This window comes from Daucus carota, chromosome 6, assembly GCF_001625215.2.
Source record: "Daucus carota subsp. sativus chromosome 6, DH1 v3.0, whole genome shotgun sequence".
Lineage (NCBI taxonomy): Eukaryota > Viridiplantae > Streptophyta > Magnoliopsida > Apiales > Apiaceae > Daucus > Daucus carota.
Window position 1 is genome coordinate 742,115 of NC_030386.2, and position 27,802 is coordinate 769,916.

Here is a 27,802-nt window from a genome sequence, read left to right on the forward strand (position 1 = left end):
GAATCGTAGCAGATATAATGAAGTTCGAGTTTTTGACGAATTCTCAAAGGGGTTAGTACACGGGAATTTCTTGAAAATTCACCGGGAAGTTTCTTTTGATATTTTCACATAAATGGTTCCCTATGGATATATGAATTTGGTCACGACCATATTTGGGGCAGTCGGGACTGAATCGTAGCAGATATAATGAAGTTCGAGTTTTTAACGAATTCTCAAAGGGGTTAGTACACGGGAATTTCTTGAAAATATCCCTGGGCAGTTTCTTTTGATATTTCCACATAAATATTCCTATGGATATATGAATTTGGTCACGACCATATTTGGGGCAGTCGGGACTGAATCGGAGCAGATATAATGAAGTTCGAGTTTTTGACGAATTCTCAAAGGGGTTAGTACACGGGAATTTCATGAAAATTCACCGGGAAGTTTCTTTTGATATTTTCACATAAATGGGTCCCTATGGATATATGAATTTGGTCACGACCATATTTGGGGCAGTCGGGACTGAATCGGAGCAGATATAATGAAGTTCGAGTTTTTGACGAATTCTCAAAGGGGTTAGTACACGGGAATTTCATGAAAATTTCACCGGGAAGTTTCTTTTGATATTTTCACATAAATGGGTCCCTATGGATATATGAATTTGGTCACGACCATATTTGGGGCAGTCGGGACTGAATCGTAGCAGATATAATGAAGTTCGAGTTTTTGACGAATTCTCAAAGGGGTTAGTACACGGGAATTTCTTGAAAATATCCCTGGCAGTTTCTTTTGATATTTCCACATAAATAGGTCCCTATGGATATATGAATTTGGTCACGGACCATATTTGGGGCAGTCGGGACTGAATCGGAGCAGATATAATGAAGTTCGAGTTTTTGACGAATTCTCAAAGGGGTTAGTACACGGGAATTTCTTGAAAATATCCCTGGGCAGTTTCTTTTGATATTTCCACATAAATAGGTCCCTATGGATATATGAATTTGGTCACGACCATATTTGGGGCAGTCGGGACTGAATCGAGCAGATATAATGAAGTTCGAGTTTTTGACGAATTCTCAAAGGGTTAGTACACGGGAATTTCATGAAAATTTCCCCGGGCAGTTTCTTTTGATATTTTCACATAAATGGGTCCCTATGGATATATGAATTTGGTCACGACCATATTTGGGGCAGTCGGGACTGAATCGGAGCAGATATAATGAAGTTCGAGTTTTTGACGAATTCTCAAAGGGTTAGTACACGGGAATTTCATGAAAATTCACGGGAAGTTTCTTTTGATATTTTCACATAAATGGGTCCCTATGGATATATGAATTTGGTCACGACCATATTTGGGGCAGTCGGGACTGAATCGTAGCAGATATAATGAAGTTCGAGTTTTGACGAATTCTCAAAGGGGTTAGTACACGGGAATTTCTTGAAAATATCACGGGCAGTTTTTTTGATATTTTCACATAAATGGTCCCTATGGATATATGAATTTGGTCACGACCATATTTGGGGCAGTCGGGACTGAATCGTAGCAGATATAATGAAGTTCGAGTTTTTGACGAATTCTCAAAAGGGTTAGTACACGGGAATTTCTTGAAAATATCCCTGGGCAGTTTCTTTTGATATTTCCACATAAATGGTCCCTATGGATATATGAATTTGGTCACGACCATATTTGGGCAGTCGGGACTGAATCGGAGCAGATATAATGAAGTTCGAGTTTTTGACGAATTCTCAAAGGGGTTAGTACACGGGAATTTCTTGAAAATATCCCCGGGCATTTTTTTGATATTTTCACATAAATGGGTTCCTATGGATATATGAATTTGGTCCGACCATATTTGGGGCAGTCGGGACTGAATCGTAGCAGATATAATGAAGTTCGAGTTTTTAACGAATTCTCAAAGGGGTTAGTACACGGGAATTTCTTGAAAATATCCCTGGCAGTTTCTTTTTGATATTTCCACATAATGGGTCCCTATGGATATATGAATTTGGTCACGACCATATTTGGGGCAGTCGGGACTGAATCGGAGCAGATATAATGAAGTTCGAGTTTTTGACGAATTCTCAAAGGGGTTAGTACACGGGAATTTCATGAAAATTTCACCGGGAAGTTTCTTTTGATATTTTCACATAAATGGGTCCCTATGGATATATGAATTTGGTCACGACCATATTTGGGGCAGTCGGGACTGAATCGAGCAGATATAATGAAGTTCGAGTTTTTGACGAATTCTCAAAGGGGTTAGTACACGGGAATTTCTTGAAAATATCACCGGGCAGTTTCTTTTGATATTTTCACATAAATGGGTCCTTATGGATATATGAATTTGGTCACGACCATATTGGGGCAGTCGGGACTGAATCGTAGCAGATATAATGAAGTTCGAGTTTTTGACGAATTCTCAAGGGGTTAGTACACGGGAATTTCTTGAAAATTTCCCGGGAAGTTTCTTTTGATATTTTCACATAAATGGGTCCCTATGGATATATGAATTTGGTCACGACCATATTTGGGGCAGTCGGGACTGAATCGGAGCAGATATAATGAAGTTCGAGTTTTTGACGAATTCTCAAAGGGGTTAGTACACGGGAATTTCTTGAAAATTTCACCGGGAAGTTTCTTTTGATATTTTCACATAAATGGGTCCCTATGGATATATGAATTTGGTCACGACCATATTTGGGGCAGTCGGGACTGAATCGGAGCAGATATAATGAAGTTCGAGTTTTTACGAATTCTCAAAGGGGTTAGTACACGGGAATTTCATGAAAATTTCACCGGGAAGTTTCTTTTGATATTTCACATAAATGGGTCCCTATGGATATATGAATTTGGTCACGACCATATTTGGGGCAGTCGGGACTGAATCGTAGCAGATATAATGAAGTTCGAGTTTTTAACGAATTCTCAAAGGGTTAGTACACGGGAATTTCTTGAAAATTTCCCTGGGCAGTTTCTTTTGATATTTCCACATAAATAGGTCCCTATGGATATATGAATTTGGTCACGACCATATTTGGGGCAGTCGGGACTGAATCGAGCAGATATAATGAAGTTCGAGTTTTGACGAATTCTCAAAGGGGTTAGTACACGGGAATTTCATGAAAATTCACCGGGAAGTTTCTTTTGATATTTTCACATAAATGGGTCCCTATGGATATATGAATTTGGTCACGACCATATTTGGGGCAGTCGGGACTGAATCGTAGCAGATATAATGAAGTTCGAGTTTTTGACGAATTCTCAAAGGGGTTAGTACACGGGAATTTCTTGAAAATTCACGGGAGTTCTTTTGATATTTTCACATAAATGGGTCCCTATGGATATATGAATTTGGTCACGACCATATTTGGGGCAGTCGGGACTGAATCGTAGCAGATATAATGAAGTTCGAGTTTTTAACGAATTCTCAAAGGGGTTAGTACACGGGAATTTCTTGAAAATATCCCTGGCAGTTTCTTTTGATATTTCCACATAAATAGGTCCCTATGGATATATGAATTTGGTCACGACCATATTTGGGGCAGTCGGGACTGAATCGGAGCAGATATAATGAAGTTCGAGTTTTTGACGAATTCTCAAAGGGGTTAGTACACGGGAATTTCTTGAAAATATCCCTGGGAAGTTTCTTTTGATATTTCCACATAAATAGGTCCCTATGGATATATGAATTTGGTCACGACCATATTTGGGGCAGTCGGGACTGAATCGGAGCAGATATAATGAAGTTCGAGTTTTTGACGAATTATCAAAGGGGTTAGTACACGGGAATTTCATGAAAATTTCACCGGGAAGTTTCTTTTGATATTTTCACATAAATGGGTCCCTATGGATATATGAATTTGGTCACGACCATATTTGGGGCAGTCGGGACTGAATCGTAGCAGATATAATGAAGTTCGAGTTTTTGACGAATTCTCAAAGGGTTAATACACGGGAATTTCATGAAAATTTCACCGGGAAGTTTCTTTTGATATTTTCACATAAATGGGTCCCTATGGATATATGAATTTGGTCACGACCATATTTGGGGCAGTCGGGACTGAATCGGAGCAGATATAATGAAGTTCGAGTTTTTAACGAATTCTCAAAGGGGTTAGTACACGGGAATTTCATGAAAATTTCACCGGGAAGTTTCTTTTGATATTTTCACATAAATGGGTCCCTATGGATATATGAATTTGGTCACGACCATATTTGGGGCAGTCGGGACTGAATCGTAGCAGATATAATGAAGTTCGAGTTTTTAACGAATTCTCAAGGGGTTAGTACACGGGAATTTCTTGAAAATATCCCTGGGCAGTTTCTTTTGATATTTCCACATAAATAGGTCCCTATGGATATATGAATTTGGTCACGACCATATTTGGGGCAGTCGGGACTGAATCGGAGCAGATATAATGAAGTTCGAGTTTTTGACGAGTTCTCAAAGGGGTTAGTACACGGGAATTTCTTGAAAATTTCACCGGGAAGTTTCTTTTGATATTTTCACATAAATGGGTCCCTATAGATATATGAATTTGGTCACGACCATATTTGGGGCAGTCGGGACTGAATCGTAGCAGATATAATGAAGTTCGAGTTTTTGACGAATTCTCAAAGGGGTTAGTACACGGGAATTTCTTGAAAATATCCCTGGGCAGTTTCTTTTGATATTTCCACATAAATAGGTCCCTATGGATATATGAATTTGGTCACGACCATATTTGGGGCAGTCGGGACTGAATCGGAGCAGATATAATGAAGTTCGAGTTTTTGACGAATTCTCAAAGGGGTTAGTACACGGGAATTTCTTGAAAATATCACCGGGCAGTATTTTTGATATTTTCACATAAATGGTTCCTATGGATATATGAATTTGGTCCGACCATATTTGGGGCAGTCGGGACTGAATCGTAGCAGATATAATGAAGTTCGAGTTTTTAACGAATTCTCAAAGGGTTAGTACACGGGAATTTCTTGAAAATATCCCTGGGCAGTTTCTTTTGATATTTCCACATAAATAGGTCCCTATGGATATATGAATTTGGTCACGACCATATTTGGGGCAGTCGGGACTGAATCGGAGCAGATATAATGAAGTTCGAGTTTTTAACGAATTCTCAAAGGGGTTAGTACACGGGAATTTCATGAAAATTTCACCGGGAAGTTTCTTTTGATATTTCACATAAATGGGTCCCTATGGATATATGAATTTGGTCACGACCATATTTGGGGCAGTCGGGACTGAATCGTAGCAGATATAATGAAGTTCGAGTTTTTAACGAATTCTCAAAGGGGTTAGTACACGGGAATTTCTTGAAAATATCCCTGGGCAGTTTCTTTTGATATTTCCACATAAATAGGTCCCTATGGATATATGAATTTGGTCACGACCATATTTGGGGCAGTCGGGACTGAATCGGAGCAGATATAATGAAGTTCGAGTTTTTGACGAATTCTCAAAGGGGTTAGTACACGGGAATTTCATGAAAATTTCACCGGGAAGTTTCTTTTGATATTTTCACATAAATGGGTCCCTATGGATATATGAATTTGGTCACGACCATATTTGGGGCAGTCGGGACTGAATCGTAGCAGATATAATGAAGTTCGAGTTTTTGACGAATTCTCAAAGGGTTAGTACACGGGAATTTCATGAAAATTTCACCGGGAGTTTCTTTTGATATTTTCACATAAATGGGTCCCTATGGATATATGAATTTGGTCACGACCATATTTGGGGCAGTCGGGACTGAATCGGAGCAGATATAATGAAGTTCGAGTTTTTACGAATTCTCAAAGGGGTTAGTACACGGGAATTTCATGAAAATTTCACCGGGAAGTTTCTTTTGATATTTTCACATAAATGGGTCCCTATGGATATATGAATTTGGTCACGACCATATTTGGGGCAGTCGGGACTGAATCGTAGCAGATATAATGAAGTTCGAGTTTTTGACGAATTCTCAAAGGGGTTAGTACACGGGAATTTCTTGAAAATATCCCTGGGCAGTTTCTTTTGATATTTCCACATAAATGGTCCCTATGGATATATGAATTTGGTCACGACCATATTTGGGGCAGTCGGGACTGAATCGAGCAGATATAATGAAGTTCGAGTTTTTGACGAATTCTCAAAGGGGTTAGTACACGGGAATTTCATGAAAATTTCACCGGGAAGTTTCTTTTGATATTTTCACATAAATGGGTCCCTATGGATATATGAATTTGGTCACGACCATATTTGGGGCAGTCGGGACTGAATCGTAGCAGATATAATGAAGTTCGAGTTTTTGACGAATTCTCAAAGGGGTTAGTACACGGGAATTTCTTGAAAATATCCCGGGCAGTTTCTTTTGATATTTCCACATAAATAGGTCCCTATGGATATATGAATTTGGTCACGACCATATTTGGGGCAGTCGGGACTGAATCGGAGCAGATATAATGAAGTTCGAGTTTTTGACGAATTCTCAAAGGGGTTAGTACACGGGAATTTTTGAAAATATCACCGGGCAGTTTCTTTTGATATTTTCACATAAATGGGTTCCTATGGATATATGAATTTGGTCCGACCATATTTGGGGCAGTCGGGACTGAATCGTAGCAGATATAATGAAGTTCGAGTTTTTACGAATTCTCAAAGGGTTAGTACACGGGAATTTCTTGAAAATATCCCTGGCAATTTCTTTTGATATTTCCACATAAATGGTCCCTATGGATATATGAATTTGGTCACGACCATATTTGGGGCAGTCGGGACTGAATCGGAGCAGATATAATGAAGTTCGAGTTTTTAACGAATTCTCAAAGGGGTTAGTACACGGGAATTTCATGAAAATTTCACCGGGAAGTTTCTTTTGATATTTTCACATAAATGGGTCCCTATGGATATATGAATTTGGTCACGACCATATTTGGGGCAGTCGGGACTGAATCGTAGCAGATATAATGAAGTTCGAGTTTTTACGAATTCTCAAAGGGGTTAGTACACGGGAATTTCTTGAAAATATCCCTGGGCAGTTTCTTTTGATATTTCCACATAAATAGGTCCCTATGGATATATGAATTTGGTCACGACCATATTTGGGGCAGTCGGGACTGAATCGGAGCAGATATAATGAAGTTCGAGTTTTTGACGAATTCTCAAAGGGGTTAGTACACGGGAATTTCATGAAAATTTCACCGGGAAGTTTCTTTTGATATTTTCACATAAATGGGTCCCTATGGATATATGAATTTGGTCACGACCATATTTGGGGCAGTCGGGACTGAATCGTAGCAGATATAATGAAGTTCGAGTTTTTGACGAATTCTCAAAGGGGTTAGTACACGGGAATTTCTTGAAAATTTCCCGGGAAGTTTCTTTTGATATTTTCACATAAATGGGTCCCTATGGATATATGAATTTGGTCACGACCATATTTGGGGCAGTCGGGACTGAATCGGAGCAGATATAATGAAGTTCGAGTTTTTAACGAATTCTCAAAGGGGTTAGTACACGGGAATTTCATGAAAATTTCACCGGGAAGTTTCTTTTGATATTTTCACATAAATGGGTCCCTATGGATATATGAATTTGGTCACGACCATATTTGGGGCAGTCGGGACTGAATCGTAGCAGATATAATGAAGTTCGAGTTTTTAACGAATTCTCAAAGGGTTAGTACACGGGAATTTCTTGAAAATATCCCTGGGCAGTTTCTTTTGATATTTCCACATAAATAGGTCCCTATGGATATATGAATTTGGTCACGACCATATTTGGGGCAGTCGGGACTGAATCGGAGCAGATATAATGAAGTTCGAGTTTTTGACGAATTCTCAAAGGGGTTAGTACACGGGAATTTCATGAAAATTTCACCGGGAAGTTTCTTTTGATATTTTCACATAAATGGGTCCCTATGATATATGAATTGTTCACGACCATATTTGGGGCAGTCGGGACTGAATCGTAGCAGATATAATGAAGTTCGAGTTTTTAACGAATTCTCAAAGGGGTTAGTACACGGGAATTTCTTGAAAATATCCCTGGGCAGTTTCTTTTGATATTTCCACATAAATAGGTCCCTATGGATATATGAATTTGGTCACGACCATATTTGGGGCAGTCGGGACTGAATCGGAGCAGATATAATGAAGTTCGAGTTTTTGACGAATTCTCAAAGGGGTTAGTACACGGGAATTTTTGAAAATATCACCGGGCATTTTTTTGATATTTTCACATAAATGGGTCCTATGGATATATGAATTTGGTCACGACCATATTTGGGGCAGTCGGGACTGAATCGTAGCTGATATAATGAAGTTCGAGTTTTTAACGAATTCTCAAATGGGTTAGTACACGGGAATTTCTTGAAAATATCCCTGGGCAATTTCTTTTGATATTTCCACATAAATAGGTCCCTATGGATATATGAATTTGGTCACGACCATATTTGGGGCAGTCGGGACTGAATCGGAGCAGATATAATGAAGTTCGAGTTTTTAACGAATTCTCAAAGGGGTTAGTACACGGGAATTTCATGAAAATTTCACCGGGAAGTTTCTTTTGATATTTTCACATAAATGGGTCCCTATGGATATATGAATTTGGTCACGACCATATTTGGGGCAGTCGGGACTGAATCGTAGCAGATATAATGAAGTTCGAGTTTTTAACGAATTCTCAAAGGGGTTAGTACACGGGAATTTCTTGAAAATATCCCTGGGCAGTTTCTTTTGATATTTCCACATAAATAGGTCCCTATGGATATATGAATTTGGTCACGACCATATTTGGGGCAGTCGGGACTGAATCGGAGCAGATATAATGAAGTTCGAGTTTTTGACGAATTCTCAAAGGGGTTAGTACACGGGAATTTCATGAAAATTTCACCGGGAAGTTTCTTTGATATTTTCACATAAATGGGTCCCTATGGATATATGAATTTGGTCACGACCATATTTGGGGCAGTCGGGACTGAATCGTAGCAGATATAATGAAGTTCGAGTTTTTGACGAATTCTCAAAGGGGTTAGTACACGGGAATTTCATGAAAATTTCACCGGGAAGTTTCTTTTGATATTTTCACATAAATGGGTCCCTATGGATATATGAATTTGGTCACGACCATATTTGGGGCAGTCGGGACTGAATCGGAGCAGATATAATGAAGTTCGAGTTTTTAACGAATTCTCAAAGGGGTTAGTACACGGGAATTTCATGAAAATTTCACCGGGAAGTTTCTTTTGATATTTTCACATAAATGGGTCCCTATGGATATATGAATTTGGTCACGACCATATTTGGGGCAGTCGGGACTGAATCGTAGCAGATATAATGAAGTTCGAGTTTTTAACGAATTCTCAAAGGGGTTAGTACACGGGAATTTCTTGAAAATATCCCTGGGCAGTTTCTTTTGATATTTCCACATAAATAGGTCCCTATGGATATATGAATTTGGTCACGACCATATTTGGGGCAGTCGGGACTGAATCGGAGCAGATATAATGAAGTTCGAGTTTTTGACGAATTCTCAAAGGGGTTAGTACACGGGAATTTCATGAAAATTTCACCGGGAAGTTTCTTTTGATATTTTCACATAAATGGGTCCCTATGGATATATGAATTGGTCACGACCATATTTGGGGCAGTCGGGACTGAATCGTAGCAGATATAATGAAGTTCGAGTTTTTGAACGAATTCTCAAAGGGGTTAGTACACGGGAATTTCTTGAAAATATCCCTGGGCAGTTTCTTTTGATATTTCCACATAAATAGGTCCCTATGGATATATGAATTTGGTCACGACCATATTTGGGGCAGTCGGGACTGAATCGGAGCAGATATAATGAAGTTCGAGTTTTTGATGAATTCTCAAAGGGGTTAGTACATGGGAATTTTTTGAAAATATCACCGGGCATTTCTTTTGATATTTTCACATAAATGGTTCCTATGGATATATGAATTTGGTCCGACCATATTTGGGGCAGTCGGGACTGAATCGTAGCAGATATAATGAAGTTCGAGTTTTTAACGAATTCTCAAAGGGTTAGTACACGGGAATTTCTTGAAAATATCCCTAGGCAATTTCTTTTGATATTTCCACATAAATAGGTCCCTATGGATATATGAATTTGGTCACGACCATATTTGGGGCAGTCGGGACTGAATCGGAGCAGATATAATGAAGTTCGAGTTTTTAACGAATTCTCAAAGGGGTTAGTACACGGGAATTTCATGAAAATTTCACCGGGAAGTTTCTTTTGATATTTTCACATAAATGGGTCCCTATGGATATATGAATTTGGTCACGACCATATTTGGGGCAGTCGGGACTGAATCGTAGCAGATATAATGAAGTTCGAGTTTTTAACGAATTCTCAAAGGGGTTAGTACACGGGAATTTCTTGAAAATATCCCTGGGCAGTTTCTTTTGATATTTCCACATAAATAGGTCCCTATGGATATATGAATTTGGTCACGACCATATTTGGGGCAGTCGGGACTGAATCGGAGCAGATATAATGAAGTTCGAGTTTTTGACGAATTCTCAAAGGGGTTAGTACACGGGAATTTCATGAAAATTTCACCGGGAAGTTTCTTTTGATATTTTCACATAAATGGGTCCCTATGGATATATGAATTTGGTCACGACCATATTTGGGGCAGTCGGGACTGAATCGTAGCAGATATAATGAAGTTCGAGTTTTTGACGAATTCTCAAAGGGGTTAGTACACGGGAATTTCATGAAAATTTCACCGGGAAGTTTCTTTTGATATTTTCACATAAATGGGTCCCTATGGATATATGAATTTGGTCACGACCATATTTGGGGCAGTCGGGACTGAATCGGAGCAGATATAATGAAGTTCGAGTTTTTACGAATTCTCAAAGGGGTTAGTACACGGGAATTTCATGAAAATTTCACCGGGAAGTTTCTTTTGATATTTTCACATAAATGGGTCCCTATAGATATATGAATTTGGTCACGACCATATTTGGGGCAGTCGGGACTGAATCGTAGCAGATATAATGAAGTTCGAGTTTTTAACGAATTCTCAAAGGGGTTAGTACACGGGAATTTCTTGAAAATATCCCTGGGCAGTTTCTTTTGATATTTCCACATAAATAGGTCCCTATGGATATATGAATTTGGTCACGACCATATTTGGGGCAGTCGGGACTGAATCGGAGCAGATATAATGAAGTTCGAGTTTTTGACGAATTCTCAAAGGGGTTAGTACACGGGAATTTCATGAAAATTTCACCGGGAAGTTTCTTTGATATTTTCACATAAATGGGTCCCTATGGATATATGAATTATGTCACGACCATATTTGGGGTAGTCGGGACTGAATCGTAGCAGATATAATGAAGTTCGAGTTTTTGACGAATTCTCAAAGGGGTTAGTACACGGGAATTTCTGAAAATTTCACCGGGAAGTTTCTTTTGATATTTTCACATAAATGGGTCCCTATGGATATATGAATTTGGTCACGACCATATTTGGGGCAGTCGGGACTGAATCGTAGCAGATATAATGAAGTTCGAGTTTTTAACGAATTCTCAAAGGGGTTAGTACACGGGAATTTCTTGAAAATATCCCTGGGCAGTTTCTTTTGATATTTCCACATAAATAGGTCCCTATGGATATATGAATTTGGTCACGACCATATTTGGGGCAGTCGGGACTGAATCGGAGCAGATATAATGAAGTTCGAGTTTTTGACGAATTCTCAAAGGGGTTAGTACACGGGAATTTCTTGAAAATATCCCTGGGAAGTTTCTTTTGATATTTCCACATAAATAGGTCCCTATGGATATATGAATTTGGTCACGACCATATTTGGGGCAGTCGGGACTGAATCGGAGCAGATATAATGAAGTTCGAGTTTTTGACGAATTCTCAAAGGGGTTAGTACACGGGAATTTCATGAAAATTTCACCGGGAAGTTTCTTTTGATATTTTCACATAAATGGGTCCCTATGGATATATGAATTTGGTCACGACCATATTTGGGGCAGTCGGGACTGAATCGTAGCAGATATAATGAAGTTCGAGTTTTTGACGAATTCTCAAAGGGGTTAGTACACGGGAATTTCATGAAAATTTCACCGGGAAGTTTCTTTTGATATTTTCACATAAATGGGTCCCTATGGATATATGAATTTGGTCACGACCATATTTGGGGCAGTCGGGACTGAATCGGAGCAGATATAATGAAGTTCGAGTTTTTAACGAATTCTCAAAGGGGTTAGTACACGGGAATTTCATGAAAATTTCACCGGGAAGTTTCTTTTGATATTTTCACATAAATGGGTCCCTATGGATATATGAATTTGGTCACGACCATATTTGGGGCAGTCGGGACTGAATCGTAGCAGATATAATGAAGTTCGAGTTTTTAACGAATTCTCAAAGGGGTTAGTACACGGGAATTTCTTGAAAATATCCCTGGGCAGTTTCTTTTGATATTTCCACATAAATAGGTCCCTATGGATATATGAATTTGGTCACGACCATATTTGGGGCAGTCGGGACTGAATCGGAGCAGATATAATGAAGTTCGAGTTTTTAAGAATTCTCAAAGGGGTTAGTACACGGGAATTTCATGAAAATTTCACCGGGAAGTTTCTTTTGATATTTTCACATAAATGGGTCCCTATGGATATATGAATTTGGTCACGACCATATTTGGGGCAGTCGGGACTGAATCGTAGCAGATATAATGAAGTTCGAGTTTTGACGAATTCTCAAAGGGGTTAGTACACGGGAATTTCTTGAAAATTTCCCGGGAAGTTTCTTTTGATATTTTCACATAAATGGGTCCCTATGGATATATGAATTTGGTCACGACCATATTTGGGGCAGTCGGGACTGAATCGTAGCAGATATAATGAAGTTCGAGTTTTTAACGAATTCTCAAAGGGGTTAGTACACGGGAATTTCTTGAAAATATCCCTGGGCAGTTTCTTTTGATATTTCCACATAAATAGGTCCCTATGGATATATGAATTTGGTCACGACCATATTTGGGGCAGTCGGGACTGAATCGGAGCAGATATAATGAAGTTCGAGTTTTTGACGAATTCTCAAAGGGGTTAGTACACGGGAATTTCTTGAAAATATCCCTGGGAAGTTTCTTTTGATATTTCCACATAAATAGGTCCCTATGGATATATGAATTTGGTCACGACCATATTTGGGGCAGTCGGGACTGAATCGGAGCAGATATAATGAAGTTCGAGTTTTTGACGAATTCTCAAAGGGGTTAGTACACGGGAATTTCATGAAAATTTCACCGGGAAGTTTCTTTTGATATTTTCACATAAATGGGTCCCTATGGATATATGAATTTGGTCACGACCATATTTGGGGCAGTCGGGACTGAATCGTAGCAGATATAATGAAGTTCGAGTTTTTGACGAATTCTCAAAGGGGTTAGTACACGGGAATTTCTTGAAAATTTCACCGGGAAGTTTCTTTTGATATTTTCACATAAATGGTCCCTATGGATATATGAATTTGGTCACGACCATATTTGGGGCAGTCGGGACTGAATCGGAGCAGATATAATGAAGTTTGAGTTTTTAACGAATTCTCAAAGGGGTTAGTACACGGGAATTTCATGAAAATTTCACCGGGAAGTTTCTTTTGATATTTTCACATAAATGGGTTCCTATGGATATATGAATTTGGTCACGACCATATTTGGGGCAGTCGGGACTGAATCGTAGCAGATATAATGAAGTTCGAGTTTTTAACGAATTCTCAAAGGGGTTAGTACACGGGAATTTCTTGAAAATATCCCTGGGCAGTTTCTTTTGATATTTCCACATAAATAGGTCCCTATGGATATATGAATTTGGTCACGACCATATTTGGGGCAGTCGGGACTGAATCGGAGCAGATATAATGAAGTTCGAGTTTTTGACGAATTCTCAAAGGGGTTAGTACACGGGAATTTCATGAAAATTTCACCAGGAAGTTTCTTTTGATATTTTCACATAAATGGGTCCCTATGGATATATGAATTTTTTCACGACCATATTTGGGGCAGTCGGGACTGAATCGTAGCAGATATAATGAAGTTCGAGTTTTTGACGAATTCTCAAAGGGGTTAGTACACGGGAATTTCATGAAAATTTCACCGGGAAGTTTCTTTTGATATTTTCACATAAATGGGTCCCTATGGATATATGAATTTGGTCACGACCATATTTGGGGCAGTCGGGACTGAATCGTAGCAGATATAATGAAGTTCGAGTTTTTGACGAATTATCAAAGGGGTTAGTACACGGGAATTTCTTGAAAATATCCCCGGGCAAGTTTTTTGATATTTTCACATAAATGGTCCCTATGGATATATGAATTTGGTCACGACCATATTTGGGGCAGTCGGGACTGAATCGTAGCAGATATAATGAAGTTCGAGTTTTTGACGAATTCTCAAAGGGGTTAGTACACGGGAATTTCTTGAAAATATCCCTGGGCAGTTTCTTTTGATATTTCCACATAAATAGGTCCCTATGGATATATGAATTTGGTCACGACCATATTTGGGGCAGTCGGGACTGAATCGGAGCAGATATAATGAAGTTCGAGTTTTTGACGAATTCTCAAAGGGGTTAGTACACGGGAATTTCTTGAAAATATCCCTGGGCAGTTTCTTTTGATATTTCCACATAAATAGGTCCCTATGGATATATGAATTTGGTCACGACCATATTTGGGGCAGTCGGGACTGAATCGGAGCAGATATAATGAAGTTCGAGTTTTTAAGAATTCTCAAAGGGGTTAGTACACGGGAATTTCTTGAAAATATCCCCTGGCAGTTTCTTTTGATATTTCCACATAAATGGGTCCCTATGGATATATGAATTTGGTCACGACCATATTTGGGGCAGTCGGGACTGAATCGGAGCAGATATAATGAAGTTCGAGTTTTTAACGAATTCTCAAAGGGGTTAGTACACGGGAATTTCATGAAAATTTCACCGGGAAGTTTCTTTTGATATTTTCACATAAATGGGTCCCTATAGATATATGAATTTGGTCACGACCATATTTGGGGCAGTCGGGACTGAATCGTAGCAGATATAATGAAGTTCGAGTTTTTAACGAATTCTCAAAGGGGTTAGTACACGGGAATTTCTTGAAAATATCCCTGGGCAGTTTCTTTTGATATTTCCACATAAATAGGTCCCTATGGATATATGAATTTGGTCACGACCATATTTGGGGCAGTCGGGACTGAATCGGAGCAGATATAATGAAGTTCGAGTTTTTGACGAATTCTCAAAGGGGTTAGTACACGGGAATTTCTTGAAAATATCCCTGGGCAGTTTCTTTTGATATTTCCACATAAATGGGTCCCTATGGATATATGAATTTGGTCACGACCATATTTGGGGCAGTCGGGACTGAATCGGAGCAGATATAATGAAGTTCGAGTTTTTGACGAATTCTCAAAGGGGTTAGTACACGGGAATTTCTTGAAAATATCCCTGGGCAGTTTCTTTTGATATTTCCACATAAATGGGTCCCTATGGATATATGAATTTGGTCACGACCATATTTGGGGCAGTCGGGACTGAATCGGAGCAGATATAATGAAGTTCGAGTTTTTACGAATTCTCAAAGGGGTTAGTACACGGGAATTTCTTGAAAATATCCCGGCAGTTTCTTTTGATATTTTCACATAAATGGGTCCCTATGGATATATGAATTTGGTCACGACCATATTTGGGGCAGTCGGGACTGAATCGGAGCAGATATAATGAAGTTCGAGTTTTTAACGAATTCCCAAAGGGGTTAGTACACGGGAATTTCATGAAAATTTCACCGGGAAGTTTCTTTTGATATTTTCACATAAATGGGTCCCTATATATATGAATTTGGTCATGATCATATTTGGGGCAGTCGGGACTGAATCGTAGCAGATATAATGAAGTTCGAGTTTTTAACGAATTCTCAAAGGGGTTAGTACACGGGAATTTCTTGAAAATATCCCGGGCAGTTTCTTTTGATATTTCCACATAAATAGGTCCCTATGGATATATGAATTTGGTCACGACCATATTTGGGGCAGTCGGGACTGAATCGGAGCAGATATAATGAAGTTCGAGTTTTTGACGAATTCTCAAAGGGGTTAGTACACGGGAATTTCTTGAAAATATCCCTGGGCAGTTTCTTTTGATATTTCCACATAAATAGGTCCCTATGGATATATGAATTTGGTCACGACCATATTTGGGGCAGTCGGGACTGAATCGGAGCAGATATAATGAAGTTCGAGTTTTTGACGAATTCTCAAAGGGGTTAGTACACGGGAATTTCATGAAAATTTCACCGGGAAGTTTCTTTTGATATTTTCACATAAATGGGTCCCTATGGATATATGAATTTGGTCACGACCATATTTGGGGCAGTCGGGACTGAATCGTAGCAGATATAATGAAGTTCGAGTTTTTGACGAATTCTCAAAGGGGTTAGTACACGGGAATTTCTTGAAAATATCACCGGGCAATTTTTTTGATATTTTCACATAAATGGTCCCTATGGATATATGAATTTGGTCACGACCATATTTGGGGCAGTCGGGACTGAATCGTAGCAGATATAATGAAGTTCGAGTTTTTAACGAATTCTCAAAGGGTTAGTACACGGGAATTTCTTGAAAATATCCCGGGCAGTTTCTTTTGATATTTCCACATAAATGGGTCCCTATGGATATATGAATTTGGTCACGACCATATTTGGGGCAGTCGGGACTGAATCGGAGCAGATATAATGAAGTTCGAGTTTTTGACGAATTCTCAAAGGGGTTAGTACACGGGAATTTCATGAAAATTTCACCGGGAAGTTTCTTTTGATATTTTCACATAAATGGGTCCCTATGGATATATGAATTTGGTCACGACCATATTTGGGGCAGTCGGGACTGAATCGTAGCAGATATAATGAAGTTCGAGTTTTTAACGAATTCTCAAAGGGGTTAGTACACGGGAATTTCTTGAAAATATCCCGGGCAGTTTCTTTTGATATTTCCACATAAATGGTCCCTATGGATATATGAATTTGGTCACGACCATATTTGGGGCAGTCGGGACTGAATCGGAGCAGATATAATGAAGTTCGAGTTTTTGACGAATTCTCAAAGGGGTTAGTACACGGGAATTTCTTGAAAATATCCCGGGCAGTTTCTTTTGATATTTCCACATAAATAGGTCCCTATGGATATATGAATTTGGTCACGACCATATTTGGGGCAGTCGGGACTGAATCGGAGCAGATATAATGAAGTTCGAGTTTTTGACGAATTCTCAAAGGGGTTAGTACACGGGAATTTCATGAAAATTTCACCGGGAAGTTTCTTTTGATATTTTCACATAAATGGGTCCCTATGGATATATGAATTTGGTCACGACCATATTTGGGGCAGTCGGGACTGAATCGGAGCAGATATAATGAAGTTCGAGTTTTTGACGAATTCTCAAAGGGGTTAGTACACGGGAATTTCTTGAAAATTTCACCGGGAAGTTTCTTTTGATATTTTCACATAAATGGGTCCCTATGGATATATGAATTTGGTCACGACCATATTTGGGGCAGTCGGGACTGAATCGGAGCAGATATAATGAAGTTCGAGTTTTTACGAATTCTCAAAGGGGTTAGTACACGGGAATTTCATGAAAATTTCACCGGGAAGTTTCTTTTGATATTTCCACATAAATGGGTCCCTATGGATATATGAATTTGGTCACGACCATATTTGGGGCAGTCGGGACTGAATCGTAGCAGATATAATGAAGTTCGAGTTTTTGACGAATTCTCAAAGGGGTTAGTACACGGGAATTTCTTGAAAATATCCCTGGGCAGTTTCTTTTGATATTTCCACATAAATAGGTCCCTATGGATATATGAAAATTGTGTCACGACCATATTTGGGCAGTCGGGACTGAATCGGAGCAGATATAATGAAGTTCGAGTTTTTGACGAATTCTCAAAGGGGTTAGTACACGGGAATTTCTTGAAAATATCCCTGGGCAGTTTCTTTTGATATTTCCACATAAATGGGTCCCTATGGATATATGAATTTGGTCACGACCATATTTGGGGCAGTCGGGACTGAATCGGAGCAGATATAATGAAGTTCGAGTTTTTAAGAATTCTCAAAGGGGTTAGTACACGGAAATTTCTTGAAAATATCCCCTGGCAGATTCTTTTGATATTTCCACATAAATGGGTTCCTATGGATATATGAATTTGGTCACGACCATATTTGGGGCAGTCGGGACTGAATCGGAGCAGATATAATGAAGTTCGAGTTTTTACGAATTCTCAAAGGGGTTAGTACACGGGAATTTCATGAAAATTTCACCGGGAAGTTTCTTTTGATATTTTCACATAAATGGGTCCCTATAGATATATGAATTTGGTCATGATCATATTTGGGGCAGTCGGGACTGAATCGTAGCAGATATAATGAAGTTCGAGTTTTTAACGAATTCTCAAAGGGTTTAGTACACAGGGAATTTCTTTTGATATTTCCACATAAATAGGTCCCTATGGATATATGAATTTGGTCACGACCATATTTGGGGCAGTCGGGACTGAATCGGAGCAGATATAATGAAGTTCGAGTTTTTAACGAATTCTCAAAGGGGTTAGTACACGGGAATTTCATGAAAATTTCACCGGGAAGTTTCTTTTGATATTTTCACATAAATGGGTCCCTATAGATATATGAATTTGGTCACGACCATATTTGGGGCAGTCGGGACTGAATCGTAGCAGATATAATGAAGTTCGAGTTTTTAACGAATTCTCAAAGGGGTTAGTACACGGGAATTTCTTGAAAATATCCCTGGGCAGTTTCTTTTGATATTTCCACATAAATAGGTCCCTATGGATATATGAATTTGGTCACGACCATATTTGGGGCAGTCGGGACTGAATCGGAGCAGATATAATGAAGTTCGAGTTTTTGACGAATTCTCAAAGGGGTTAGTACACGGGAATTTCTTGAAAATATCCCTGGGCAGTTTCTTTTGATATTTCCACATAAATAGGTCCCTATGGATATATGAATTTGGTCACGACCATATTTGGGGCAGTCGGGACTGAATCGGAGCAGATATAATGAAGTTCGAGTTTTTGACGAATTCTCAAAGGGGTTAGTACACGGGAATTTCTTGAAAATATCCCTGGGAGTTTCTTTTGATATTTTCCACATAAATGGGTCCCTATGGATATATGATTTGGTCACGACCATATTTGGGGCAGTCGGGACTGAATCGGAGCAGATATAATGAAGTTCGAGTTTTTAAGAATTCTCAAAGGGGTTAGTACACGGGAATTTCTTGAAAATATCCCCTGGCAGTTTCTTTTGATATTTTCACATAAATGGGTTCCTATGGATATATGAATTTGGTCACGACCATATTTGGGGCAGTCGGGACTGAATCGGAGCAGATATAATGAAGTTCGAGTTTTTAACGAATTCCCAAAGGGGTTAGTACACGGGAATTTCATGAAAATTTCACCGGGAAGTTTCTTTTGATATTTTCACATAAATGGGTCCCTATATATATGAATTTGGTCATGATCATATTTGGGGCAGTCGGGACTGAATCGTAGAAGATATAATGAAGTTCGAGTTTTTAACGAATTCTCAAAGGGGTTAGTACACGGGAATTTCTTGAAAATATCCCTGGGCAGTTTCTTTTGATATTTCCACATAAATAGGTCCCTATGGATATATGAATTTGGTCACGGCCATATTTGGGGCAGTCGGGACTGAATCGGAGCAGATATAATGAAGTTCGAGTTTTTGACGAATTCTCAAAGGGGTTAGTACACGGGAATTTCTTGAAAATATCCCTGGGCAGTTTTTTTGATATTTCCACATAAATAGGTCCCTATGGATATATGAATTTGGTCACGACCATATTTGGGGCAGTCGGGACTGAATCGGAGCAGATATAATGAAGTTCGAGTTTTTGACGAATTCTCAAAGGGGTTAGTACACGGGAATTTCATGAAAATTTCACCGGGAAGTTTCTTTTGATATTTTCACATAAATGGGTCCCTATGGATATATGAATTTGGTCACGACCATATTTGGGGCAGTCGGGACTGAATCGTAGCAGATATAATGAAGTTCGAGTTTTTGACGAATTCTCAAAGGGGTTAGTACACGGGAATTTCTTGAAAATATCACCGGGCAGTTTTTTTGATATTTTCACATAAATGAGTTCCTATGGATATATGAATTTAGTCCGACCATATTTGGGGCAGTCGGGACTGAATCGTAGCTGATATATGAAGTTCGAGTTTTTAACGAATTCTCAAAGGGGTTAGTACACGGGAATTTCTTGAAAATATCCCTGGGCAGTTTCTTTTGATATTTCCACATAAAGGTCCCTATGGATATATGAATTTGGTCACGACCATATTTGGGGCAGTCGGGACTGAATCGGAGCAGATATAATGAAGTTCGAGTTTTTGACGAATTCTCAAAGGGGTTAGTACACGGGAATTTCATGAAAATTTCACCGGGAAGTTTCTTTTGATATTTTCACATAAATGGGTCCCTATGGATATATGAATTTGGTCACGACCATATTTGGGGCAGTCGGGACTGAATCGGAGCAGATATAATGAAGTTCGAGTTTTTAACGAATTCTCAAAGGGGTTAGTACACGGGAATTTCATGAAAATTTCACCGGGAAGTTTCTTTTGATATTTCCACATAAATGGGTCCCTATGGATATATGAATTTGGTCACGACCATATTTGGGGCAGTCGGGACTGAATCGTAGCAGATATAATGAAGTTCGAGTTTTTAACGAATTCTCAAAGGGGTTAGTACACGGGAATTTCTTGAAAATATCCCTGGGCAGTTTCTTTTGATATTTCCACATAAATAGGTCCCTATGGATATATGAAAATTGTGTCACGACCATATTTGGGCAGTCGGGACTGAATCGGAGCAGATATAATGAAGTTCGAGTTTTTGACGAATTCTCAAAGGGGTTAGTACACGGGAATTTCTTGAAAATATCCCTGGGTAGTTTCTTTTGATATTCCCACATAAATGGGTCCCTATGGATATATGAATTTGGTCACGACCATATTTGGGGCAGTCGGGACTGAATCGGAGCAGATATAATGAAGTTCGAGGTTTTTTAAGAATTCTCAAAGGGGTTAGTACACGGGATTTCTTGAAAATATCCCTGGCAGTTTCTTTTGATATTTTCACATAAATGGGTTCCTATGGATATATGAATTTGGTCACGACCATATTTGGGGCAGTCGGGACTGAATCGGAGCAGATATAATGAAGTTCGAGTTTTTAACGAATTCTCAAAGGGGTTAGTACACGGGAATTTCTTGAAAATTTCCCCGGGAAGTTTCTTTTGATATTTTCACATAAATGGTTCCCTATGGATATATGAATTTGGTCACGACCATATTTGGGGCAGTCGGGACTGAATCGGTAGCAGATATAATGAAGTTCGAGTTTTTAACGAATTCTCAAAGGGGTTAGTACACGGGAATTTCTTGATGAAAATATCCCTGGGCAGTTTCTTTTGATATTCCACATAAATAGGTCCCTATGGATATATGAATTTGGTCACGACCATATTTGGGGCAGTCGGGACTGAATCGAGCAGATATAATGAAGTTCGAGTTTTTGACGAATTCTCAAAGGGGTTAGTACACGGGAATTTCTTGAAAAATATCCTGGGCAGTTTCTTTTGATATTTCCACATAAATAGGTCCCTATGGATATATGAATTTGGTCACGACCATATTTGGGGCAGTCGGGACTGAATCGGAGCAGATAATGAAGTTCGAGTTTTTGACGAATTCTCAAAGGGGTTAGTACACGGGAATTTCTTTAAAATTTCACCCTGAAGTTTCTTTTGATATTTTCACATAAATGGGTCCCTATGGATATATGAATTTGGTCACGACCATATTTGGGGCAGTCGGGACTGAATCGTAGCAGATATAATGAAGTTCGAGTTTTTGACGAATTCTCAAAGGGGTTAGTACACGGGAATTTCTTGAAAATATCACCGGGCAGTTTCTTTTGATATTTTCACATAAATGGGTCCCTATGGATATATGAATTTGGTCACGACCATATTTGGGGCAGTCGGGACTGAATAGGAGCAGATATAATGAAGTTCGAGTTTTTAAAGAATTCTCAAAGGGGTTAGTACGGGAATTTCTTGAAAATATCCCCGGCAATTTCTTTTGATATTTTCACATAAATGGTCCCTATGGATATATGAATTTGGTCACGACCATATTTGGGGCAGTCGGGACTGAATCGTAGCAGATATAATGAAGTTCGAGTTTTTAACGAATTCTCAAAAGGGTTAGTACACGGGAATTTCTTGAAAATATCCCTGGGCAGTTTCTTTTGATATTTCCACATAAATGGGTCCCTATGGATATATGAATTTGGTCACGACCATATTTGGGGCAGTCGGGACTGAATCGGAGAGCAGATATAATGAAGTTCGAGTTTTTAACGAATTCTCAAAGGGGTTAGTACCGGGAATTTCTTGAAAATATCCACCGGGAAGTTTCTTTTGATATTCCACATAAATGGGTCCCTATGGATATATGAATTTGGTCACGACATATTTGGGGCAGTCGGGACTGAATCGTAGCAGATATAATGAAGTTCGAGTTTTTAACGAATTCTCAAAGGGGTTAGTACACGGGAATTTCTTGAAAATATCCCTGGGCAGTTTCTTTTGATATTTCCACATAAATAGGTCCCTATGGATATATGAATTTGGTCACGACCATATTTGGGGCAGTCGGGACTGAATCGGAGCAGATATAATGAAGTTCGAGTTTTTAAGAATTCTCAAAGGGGTTAGTACACGGGAATTTCTTGAAAATATCCCTGGGCAGTTTCTTTTGATATTTCCACATAAATAGGTCCCTATGGATATATGAATTTGGTCACGACCATATTTTGGGCAGTCGGGACTGATTCGGAGAAGATATAATGAAGTTCAAGTTTTTGACGAATTCTCAAAGGGGTTAGTACACAGGAATTTCTTGAAAATATCCCTGGGCAGTTTCTTTTGATATTCCCACATAAATGGGTCCCTATGGATATATGAATTTGGTCACGACCATATTTGGGGCAGTCGGGACTGAATCGGAGCAGATATAATGAAGTTCGAGTTTTTAAGAATTCTCAAAGGGGTTAGTACACGGGAATTTCTTGAAAATATCCCATGGCAGATTCTTTTGATTTTTTCACATAAATGGGTCCCTATAGATATATGAATTTGGTCATGATCATATTTGGGGCAATCGGGACTGAATCGGAGCAGATATAATGAAGTTCGAGTTTTTGACGAGTTCTCAAAGGGGTTAGTACACGGGAATTTCTTGAAAATATCCCTGGGCAGTTTCTTTTGATATTTCCACATAAATAGGTCCCTATGGATATATGAATTTGGTCACGACCATATTTTGGGCAGTCGGGACTGATTCGGAGAAGATATAATGAAGTTCAAGTTTTTGACGAATTCTCAAAGGGGTTAGTACACAGGAATTTCTTGAAAATATCCCTGGGCAGTTTCTTTTGATATTTCCACATAAATAGGTCCCTATGGATATATGAATTTGGTCACGGCCATATTTGGGGAAGTCGGGACTGAATCGAAGCAGATATAATGAAGTTCGAGTTTTTGACGAGTTCTCAAAGGGGTTAGTACACGGGAATTTCTTGAAAATATCCCTGGGCAGTTTCTTTTGATATTTCCACATAAATAGGTCCCTATGGATATATGAATTTGGTCACGGCCATATTTGGGGCAGTCGGGACTGAATCGGAGCAGATATAATGAAGTTCGAGTTTTTGACGAGTTCTCAAACGGGTTAGTACACGGGAATTTAATGAAAATTTCACCGGGAAGTTTCTTTTGATATTTCCACATAAATAGGTCCCTATGGATATATGAATTTGTTCACGACCATATTTAGGGCAGTCGGGACTGAATCGGAGCAGATATAATGAAGTTCTAGTTTTTGACGAATTCTCAAAGGGGTTAGTACTAGGGAATTTCTTGCAAATATCACCGGGAAAATATTTTTGATATTGTCACATAAATGAGTTCCTATTTATATATGAATGTGGTCCGACCATATTTGGGGTAGTCGGGACTCAATCGTAGCTGATATAATGAAGTTCGAGTTTTTAACGAATTCTCAAAGGGTTAAGTACACGAGAATTTCTTGAAAATATCCCTGGGCAGTTTCTTTTGATATTTCCTCATAAATAGGTCCCTATGGATATATGAATTTGGTCACGACCATATTTTGGGTAGTCGGGACTGATTCCGAGCAGATATAATGAAGTTCAGTTTTTGACGATTCTCAAAGGGGTTAGTACACAGGAATTTCTTGAAAATATCCCTGGGTAGTTTCTTTTGATATTCCCACATAAATGGGTCCCTATGGATATATGAATTTGGTCACGACCATATTTGGGGCAGTCGGGACTGAATCGGAGTAGATATAATGATGTTCGAGTTTTTAAGAATTCTCAAAGGGGTTAGTACACGGGAATTTCTTGAAAATATCCCCTGGCAGATTCTTTTGATATTTTCACATAAATGGGTTCCTATGGATATATGAATTTGGTCACGACCATATTTGGGGCAGTCGGGACTGAATCGGAGCAGATATAATGAAGTTCGAGTTTTTAACGAATTCTCAAAGGGGTTAGTACACGGGAATTTCATGAAAATTTTACCGGAAGTTTCTTTTGATATTTTCACATAAATGGGTCCCTATAGATATATGAATTTGGTCATGATCATATTTGGGGCAATCGGGACTGAATCGGAGCAGATATAATGAAGTTCGAGTTTTTGACGAGTTCTCAAAGGGGTTAGTACACGGGAATTTCTTGAAAATATCCCTGGGCAGTTTCTTTTGATATTTCCACATAAATAGGTCCCTATGGATATATGAATTTGGTGACGACCATATTTTGGGCAGTCGGGACTGATTCGGAGAAGATATAATGAAGTTCAAGTTTTTGACGAATTCTCAAAGGGGTTAGTACACAGGAATTTCTTGAAAATATCCCTGGGCAGTTTCTTTTGATATTCCCACATAAATGGGTCCCTATGGATATATGAATTTGGTCACGACCATATTTGGGGTAGTCGGGACTGAATCGGAGCAGATATAATGAAGTTCGAGTTTTTAAGAATTCTCAAAGGGGTTAGTACACGGGAATTTCTTGAAAATATCCCCTGGCAGATTCTTTTGATATTTTCACATAAATGGGTTCCTATGGATATATGAATTTGGTCAAGACCATATTTGGGGCATTCGGGACTGAATCGGAGCAGATATAATGAAGTTCGAGTTTTTAACGAATTCTCAAAGGGGTTAGTACACGGGAATTTCATGAAAATTTCACCGGGAAGTTTCTTTTGATATTTTCACATAAATGGGTCCCTATAGATATATGAATTTGGTCATGATCATATTTGGGGCAGTCGGGACTAAATCGTAGCAGATATAATGAAGTTCGAGTTTTTAACACATTCTCAAAGGGGTTAGTACACGGGAATTTCTTGAAAATATCCCTGGGCAGTTTCTTTTGATATTTCCACATAAATAGGTCCCTATGGATATATGAATTTGGTCACGGCATATTTGGGGAAGTCGGGACTGAATCGAAGCAGATATAATGAGTTCGAGTTTTGACGAGTTCTCAAAGGGGTTAGTACACGGAATTTCTTGAAAATATCCCTGGGCAGTTTCTTTGATATTTCCACATAAATAGGTCCCTATGGATATATGAATTTGGTCACGACCATATTTGGGGCAGTCGGGACTGAATCGGAGCAGATATAATGAAGTTCAAGTTTTTAAGAATTCTCAAAGGGGTTAGTACACGGGAATTTCTTCAAAATATCCCCTGGCAGATTCTTTTGATATTTTCACGTAAATGGGTTCCTATGGATATATGAATTTGGTCACGACCATATTTGGGGCAGTCGGAACTGAATCGGAGCAGATATAATGAAGTTCGAGTTTTTAACGAATTCTCAAAGGGGTTAGTACACGGAATTTCATGAAAATTTCACCGGAAGTTTTCTTTTGATATTTTCACATAAATGGGTCCTATAGATATATGTATTTGGTCATGATCATATTTGGGGCAGTCGGGACTGAATCGGAGCAGATATAATGAAGTTCGAGTTTTTGAACGAGTTCTCAAAGGGGTTAGTACAACGGGAATTTCTTGAAAATATCCCTGGGCAGTTTCTTTTGATATTTCCACATAAATAGGTCCCTATGGATATATGAATTTGTTCACGACCATATTTGGGGCAGTCGGGACTGAATCGGAGCAGATATAATGAAGTTCGAGTTTTGACGAATTCTCAAAGGGGTTAGTACACGGGAATTTCTTGAAAATATCACCGGGCAAATATTTTTGATATTGTCACATAAATGAGTTCCTATTTATATATGAATTTGGTCATGACCATATTTGGGGCAGTTGGGACTGAATCGGAGCAGATATAATGAAGTTCGAGTTTTAACGAATTCTCAAAGGGGTTAGTACACGGGAACTTCTTGAAAATATCCCTGGCAGTTTCTTTTGATATTTCCTCATAAATAGGTCCCTATGGATATATGAATTTGGTCACGACCATATTTTGGGCAGTCGGGACTGATTCGGAGCAGATATAATGAAGTTCAAGTTTTTGACGAATTCTCAAAAGGGTTAGTACACGGGAATTTCTTGAAAATATCCCTGGGTAGTTTCTTTTGATATTCCCACATAAATGGGTCCCTATGGATATATGAATTTGGTCATGACCATATTTGGGGCAGTCGGGACTGAATCGTAGCTGATATATGAAGTTCGAGTTTTTAACGAATTCTCAAAAGGGTCAGTACACGGGAATTTCTTGAAAATATCCCTAGGCAGTTTCTTTTGGTATTTCCACATATACAGGTCCCTATGGATATATGAATTTGGTCACGAGCATATTTGGGGCAGTCGGGACTGAATCGGAGCAGATATAATGAAGTTCGAGTTTTTAACGAATTCTCAAAGGGGTTAGTACACGGGAATTTCATGAAAATTTCACCGGGAAGTTTCTTTTGATATTTTCACATAAATGGGTCCCTATGGATATATGAATTTGGTCACGACCATATTTGGGGCAGTCGGGACTGAATCGTAGCAGATATAATGAAGTTCGAGTTTTTACGAATTCTCAAAGGGGTTATACACGGGAATTTCTTGAAAATATCCCTGGCAGTTTCTTTTGATATTTCCATCATAAATAGGTCCCTATGGATATATGAATTTGGTCACGACCATATTTGGGGCAGTCGGGACTGAATCGTAGCAGATATAATGAAGTTCGAGTTTTTGACGAATTCTCAAAGGGGTTAGTACACGGGAATTTCTGAAAATTTCACCGGGAAGTTTCTTTTGATATTTTCACATAAATGGGTCCCTATTGATATATGAATTTGGTCCGACCATATTTGGGGTAGTCGGGACTAATCGTAGCTGATATAATGAAGTTCGAGTTTTTAACGAATTCTCAAAGGGGTTAGTACACGGGAATTTCTTGAAAATATCCCTGGGCAGTTTCTTTTGATATTTCACATAAATAGGTCCCTATGGATATATGAATTTGGTCACGACCATATTTGGGGCAGTCGGGACTGAATCGGAGCAGATATAATGAAGTTCGAGTTTTTACGAATTCTCAAAGGGTTAGTACACGGGAATTTCTTGAAAA